This window comes from Procambarus clarkii, chromosome 62 (genome assembly GCF_040958095.1).
Source record: "Procambarus clarkii isolate CNS0578487 chromosome 62, FALCON_Pclarkii_2.0, whole genome shotgun sequence".
Taxonomy (NCBI): Eukaryota; Metazoa; Arthropoda; class Malacostraca; order Decapoda; family Cambaridae; genus Procambarus; species Procambarus clarkii.
Window position 1 is genome coordinate 1,047,991 of NC_091211.1, and position 7,195 is coordinate 1,055,185.

General features: G+C 40.3%; 1 protein-coding gene across 7 annotated transcripts in view; it reads right to left on the bottom strand.

Annotated features, from left to right (window-relative positions):
• Positions 1-6,947, bottom strand: part of LOC123766595 (sacsin-like) — a 162,837-nt gene extending 155,890 nt beyond the window's left edge. For 3 of the 7 annotated variants that reach the window (XM_069308141.1, XM_069308144.1, XM_069308143.1), the window contains exon 1: positions 6,835-6,947. The gene's annotated coding sequence lies outside the window, so the exon portion shown is untranslated. The remainder of the gene's footprint in view (positions 1-6,834) is intronic. The other 4 variants (XM_069308147.1, XM_069308146.1, XM_069308149.1 and 1 more) reach the window with 3 other exon arrangements.
• Between the last annotated feature and the right edge of the window lie 248 nt (positions 6,948-7,195).

The following is a 7,195-nucleotide window of genomic DNA, read 5'->3' on the forward strand; positions in this document are numbered from 1 at the left end:
AAATTAAATGTGTGCTATAAAATATGTGTATGTGACATATATTCATATAAGCACAGACGTTGCGGTATTCAGAGTAAGGACAGTTTTTCCTCAGACCCATGCTCACAGTTCCTAGAAACCAGGACAATTTAGTAATCATGCGAAACTGCGGCATCTCTTACCGAGTCCATTTTGAACAAAAGGTAGTGAACAAAAATATCGAGTACATACAAGCAAAATATATATTCAGGCATTAAGTGTGCAACTTCATCATAGTGAATAATAATAATGGTTCTGTCAACTATGGGTTTCACAATAAACTAAAGGTAACAGGATGAGCATGGGTTGCACAAACTATTGGTAACAGGATGGGTATGGGTTGCACAATAAATTACTGCGCTAGGATGAGTGTGTGTGTGTATATTATAAATATATGTGTATATATATATATATATATATATATATATATATATATATATATATATATATATATATATATATATATGTCCTACCTAGTAGCCAGAACGTACTTCTCAGCCAACTATGCAAGGCCCGATTTGCTTGATAAGCCAAGTTTTACGAATTAATATATTTTCTCTAATTTCTTTCTTATGAAATGATAAAGCTACCTATTTCATTATGTATGAGGTCAATTTTTTTTTATTGGAGTTAAAATTAACGTAGATATATGACCGAACCTAACCAACCCTACCTAACCTAACCTATCTTTATACGTTAGGTTAGGTTAGGTAGCCGAAAAAGTTAGGTTAGGTTAGGTAGTCGAAAAAAACATTAATTCATGAAAACTTGGCTAATTAGGCATATCGGGCCTTGCATAGTAGGCTGAGAAGTGCGTTCTGGCTACTAGGTACGATATATATATATATATATATATATATATATATATAGTTATATATATATATATATATATATATATATATATATATATATATATATATATATATATATATATATATATATATATATAATTAGGAAGTAATGTTTATTTGGGTAAGTTGTCAGCTTATAAGAACTAATAGCTAGTGCGGCTTGTTTGATTTGATTGTTGCCGCCGAAGGCAGCTAGTTTATTGTGCACCCCATACTCATCCTGTGAGCGGTAGCGCAAAAGCATTACAGAGGGCACAAAAGGTCTTTATCAGACCTCATCTTAGATTATTACATAAACAATTTCTTCAATCCTTCACACCTTATAGATATAATGTCAGCTAGTTACAGAGAAAGTGCTATTACAAGAGCTACATATTTACAGTAAGTCATCATACATTAATGGTAGGTCTTGTCGTTAATACATAATAGTTTGGCCAATGGGGATATTACAGAGTCATAGGGGAGCTTCTGTTTATTATTAATCCTCACAATACACTACTTGTTTCTGAATCTCATATGTCGTTCATCTACTGGAAGCAAAATGTGGGTACAGTGCAAGGATTTCAGGTAATTTATCCATAGTAATAAGATAGGTTGCCATATCATACAGAGTGAGCTTAGATTTATCTCTAAAAGGCTCAATTTTACAACAATCCAAGATATAGTGTTCGAGTGTGTGTCCCTGCCTATGTCCACACACTTTACACTTTACTTCATCTAGATCCCTATACAAGCCGAACTGCCAGAGATACTTGTAGCCAAGTCTTATACGAGCTGTGACAACATCTGTTAGTCTACTGACTTTGTTACTTGCCCCATACACATGTTTTATTTCACACATTTCATTGTGATGAACGAAGGACCTGCTAGTTCCAGTTTGCACTGTTCTACTTTCTTCAAATCCATCCAGGAGTCCTCGTCTAATGACACTTTTAAGGGACCTATTTGATAACTCAAGATTCCATTCAATACTGTCTTTATTTACTGCAGCCTTAGCAAGGGCGTCAACTTTGTCATGTTCCTGCATGCCAATGTGAGAAGGAATCCACAACATTTTTATATTTACCCTCTTGCTAAGTATTCTTATATATCTACGTCTAGCTTCCAAGACAAGCACGTTATTACTTGATTGCAAACTGTTTATTGCTCGTAGTGAGGATAGGGAGTCAGAAATAATTAAGCTGTCTACTTCAGTGTTGTCAATAATTTCGAGTGCTACCAGTATCGCTACCAACTCGGCTTGCATTGTGGACGCCCAGTTACTAATTCGGATATTTCTTTGAATTGCTGCCATCGGGCTGATGAGCAATAACAGCACTTCCTGCCCTCCCTGTAGCTGTATTGAGTGATCCGTCAGTGTATATGGTCTGTGCAATGTTGTTTTCAGCTTGTATATTGTGAATGTGTTCTATGGTGCTTAATTTAGCAGCAAGCTGAGCATGAGGGTTGCTTGTGATTAGTTTCTTGGTGGGGTATGCAGGGGTCAGGATGTCAAAAGGTACTATCTGCCAGGGTGGAAGGAAGTGCTGTACTCTTTCATCTGTATATACATCGTGCAGTCCCATCATTTTAATATGAGTGGCAGTTCTTTGAATCCATTTAGACTCGCTAGTTCCATTTCGTATGTGTTCTAACAGTGCAACTGACACAATGTTGTTTTTGTTATCACGCAGCAGCTTTAGTCCCATCATAAGATTAATTTAAAATATTTTATCTCTAATGCTAAGTATATTTAATTCTTTCCGCATGTTGAGAACTTTGGTAGTTATAGGACAGCCAAGTATAATTCTGAGTGCTTCATTTTGCATTTTTTCCAGTCTATCAATACTTTTGCCATTCTGCAGGACCAAAGCTGGTGCATGATAGTCTATCAGAGACCTTATATACGCTAAATACATCATTCTTGCTATTCTAATATTAACACCATATTTCGGGCTGTACCCCACTACAGTTCTGAGAGCCTTGAGTCTGTCTCTACATTGTTGATGTAACTTATTGACTGCAGTTGAGGTACAAGGGACAGAGACACCAAGGTATTTGAAAGAAGAGACATAGTCTATTGGTATGTTGTCTATCTTAAGTTTTCGTGGTCCACTTTTGCGGTTGCCAATTTGTCTGTTAAATACCTTAGTTTTAGCAGCGTTGATTACAAGACCAAGGCTCTCACAAGCTGTATGTATACAATTTAAGACTGTTTGCATTTTGCGGTGGGTTTTAGTATGCACAAGGATGTCATCTGCATAGCTGATAGTGATGTTTGCCGGACTAGTTGGGATTGATTTTAGTAAAGCATTAATTAGAACATTAAACAAGGTAGGACTAAGTACTCTTCCATGTGGGGTGCCTAGTTGCATTACTTTAGTTTCACTCTTGTAGCCTTGGAACAGCGCAGAGGACTTCCGGTTGGTAAGATAGCCTCGTATCCACTGTAATAAATGTCCCCCTATATCCATTCTCGCTAATTCATACATAATCACTTCCCTATTAGCAATATCAAAGGCATTTTTTAAATCAAGAAATGTTGTGTACTTGTGCCTTTTATCTCCATGAACAGTAAGAAAGGTTGTGATACAGTTGTGTACACTTTTACCATGTGTGAAACCATTGATATCAGGTGACATGTGCTCTTTAACTCTATACAATAATCTATTAAGCACCATTCTCTCAAAGGTTTTGCACATGCAACTGGTCAGTGAGATGGGACGGAAAGCATCAGGTTGGCCAGGCTTTGGTACAGGTACCGTAAGACTGGTGGTCCATGATACAGGCAACTGCCCAGTGACATAGCTGGCATTAAACAATTCTAATAATGGGTTACCGGGTACACGATGTAGGAGTCTTAGAATATCATAGGTGATACCGTCCTCACCAGGAGCAGTGCTACTGCCCCTGGAGAGGGCTTTGTGTCTGGAGAGTTTCTCATGAGTAGGCTGGCCGTTTTTCTGGTTTTATAGTAAATCGTCAGTTGTATCCTCTGATTTTTGTCTGTAGGGATAACGTTTCTATTAACAATATCTTTCAGGACCCTTTCCTCCGCTTTATGAGCTGTGGAAAAGAAGTTCCTGTAAAATAGTCTAATAGGGGGTATAGGTGTTGTGTTAGTTGTCTCTTCAGAGGTTGCATGGCTTTTCACTTTCCTTCTTATGATGTCTTCGACGAAACCATTGGAGAAGCCGTTATTGACTAGGACCTGCCTTACCCTACAGAGTTCTTCGTCGACTTGCTTCCATTCTGAGCTGTGGCTGAGAGCACGGTCGACATATGCGTTAACAACACTCCTCTTGTACCTGTCTGGGCAGTCGCTGTTGGCATTTAGGCACATTCCTATGTTCGTTTCCTTAGTGTAGACTGCAGTGTGGAAACCCAGTGTGCAGTGTGGACGAGACAATCGGAATGATAGCCGACAGAGTGTATCGTGATCCAGCCTGTACTCCTCTTGACATTCCAGAAAATATTCTGAGGAAACTACTCCAAGCTTGTACTAAAGAGGCACCCTTCTTGAGCCCGGATGGGCACATGTATAAGCAAGTAGATGGGGTCGCCATGGGTTCTCCCCTAGGTGTCCTGTTTGCAAACTTCTACATGGGTACTATCGAGCAAAAAGTCTTAGTCGACATGAACTTGAAACCGGCCATATACTGCAGGTATGTTGACGACATTTTTACACAGGTACCTGATGTCAGACATCTGCAGGAGCTGAAGGAGGCATTTGAGCAGAGTTCCGTGCTGCGTTTCACTTACGAGATGGAAAAGGATGGGAAGCTGCCCATTCTAGATGTAACAGTCATGGAAAAGGGCGGAGGTTTCCACACTGCAGTCTACACTAAGGAAACGAACATAGGAATGTGCCTAATTGCCAACAGCGACTGCCCAGACAGGTACAAGAGGAGTGTTGTTAACGCATATGTCGACCGTGCTCTCAGCCACAGCTCAGAATGGAAGCAAGTCGACGAAGAACTCTGTAGGGTAAGGCAGGTCCTAGTCAATAACGGCTTCTCCAATGGTTTTGTCGAAGACATCATAAGAAGGAAAGTGAAAAGCCATGCAACCTCTGAAGAGACAACTAACACAACACCTATACCCCCTATTAGACTATTTTACAAGAACTTCTTTTCCACAGCTCATAAAACGGAGGAAAGGGTCCTGAAAGATATTGTTAATAGAAACGTTATCCCTACAGACAAAAATCAGAGGATACAACTGACGATTTACTATAAAACCAGAAAAACGGCCAGCCTACTCATGAGAAACTCTCCAGACACAAAACAGAACGCTTTAAAAGAGACTAACGTCGTCTATGCCTTCAAATGCCCTCTTGGGGACTGTAAGCTCCAAAAAAAACAGTATATAGGCAAGACAACAACATCTCTTTCTAGGCGTTTAACGATGCATAAGCAACAGGGCTCCATTAAGGAACATATAATCTCTTCCCACAACCAAACCATCGCCAGAGAAATCCTAGTAAACAACACAGAAATCATCGATAGATACAGCGATAGCAGGCGGCTTGACGTTTGCGAGGCACTACACATCAAGAAGTCAACACCAGCAATCAACAGCCAATTAATGCACAACTATATTCTACCCACCTCAAGACTCCGCTCCAATATAGAAGCATCAAGAAATATGGACCAATAGGCTTTCTACAAACACTTCTATTCAATACCCATTGTTTCATGTTCTGTCTTGTGTTGATGAAATTAATACCCTATTAATACCCCCTCTTGTTCTGTCTTGTGTTGATGAAATTAATACCCTATTAATGCCACCTCACCCCATCCACCTCACTCAAATGTAGATATAAAATCAGAGATGCGTACGTTCTATTCAGTTGTGTATTTGTAAACTAAAGTCTTTGAAAATGTAGTAAGTTTTACAAAACGCGCTCGTGTCGCGTCAGACTAGAAATAAAAATGAATTTTGGAGAATTGATTTTTGATTTACCTCCAACAGTGAAAAGAAATGTACGAAAGATTGAGAAAATTCGTGTTAGAATTATTAATCTTACTTTTTCGGTCATATTTAATAATGTGTGTGTGTGTGTGTGTGTGTGTGTGTGTGTGTGTGTGTGTGTGTGTGTGTGTGTGTGTGTGTGTGTGTGTGTGTGTGTGTGTGTGTGTGTGTGTGTGTGTGTGTGTGTGTGTGTGTGTGTGTGTGTGTGTGTGTGTGTGTGTGTGTGTGTGTGTGTGTGTGTGTGTGTGTGTGTGTGTGTGTGTGTGTGTGTGTGTGTGTGTGTGTGTGTGTGTGTGTGTGTGTGTGTGTGTGTGTGTGTGTGTGTGTGTGTGTGTGTGTGTGTGTGTGTGTGTGTGTGTGTGTGTGTGTGTGTGTGTGTGTGTGTGTGTGTGTGTGTGTGTGTGTGTGTGTGTGTGTGTGTGTGTGTGTGTGTGTGTGTGTGTGTGTGTGTGTGTGTGTGTGTGTGTGTGTGTGTGTGTGTGTGTGTGTGTGTGTGTGTGTGTGTGTGTGTGTGTGTGTGTGTGTGTGTGTGTGTGTGTGTGTGTGTGTGTGTGTGTGTGTGTGTGTGTGTGTGTGTGTGTGTGTGTGTGTGTGTGTGTGTGTGTGTGTGTGTGTGTGTGTGTGTGTGTGTGTGTGTGTGTGTGTGTGTGTGTGTGTGTGTGTGTGTGTGTGTGTGTGTGTGTGTGTGTGTGTGTGTGTGTGTGTGTGTGTGTGTGTGTGTGTGTGTGTGTTTTTATGTGTGTGTGAGAGAGAGAGAGGGAGGGAGGGAGGATGGTGCATGTGGGTTAGATGGTGATAAAGACTGTGTTTCCTGGAGAGAGCCTTGTCTCTCCTCGGTGGTGGGGGGGGGGGAGGCAGAGCTAACTTATTAACATACATGCATGATCAGCTTGCCAGAACCCAACATTATCTCAAGCAACTATGTACATGGCTTTACGTTATAGAACCTCTACTTATAACATGTTGCCACTTTGTTACTAATAAAACAGTCAATAAGCAAGCAATGACTAACCTCATGGCAGTGTAGGAGAACTTGGATGAGCGTGCGAGCGGAAACATGAGACAGCGGCGACGTCGTGAGCTGCTCTGCCCGTCACTCCACACACAGACGGTATAGTCAGCCTCCTACAGTTATCGAGTACTGCATTACTGGAGTGTTATTTCTCAATGTACATGTATTTATATTGCATTCAAACCGACTACACACACATGTATGTTACATATATAATGTTAACATTTATTTATCAATATAACAATACTTTGTATATAATAATATATTACATATAACATAACATGGCAATAACACCTAACTTCCGCTGGTACTTATCGCTCCGTATATTCCTGTACTGGACGTGAACGGTCAAGCGCCCACA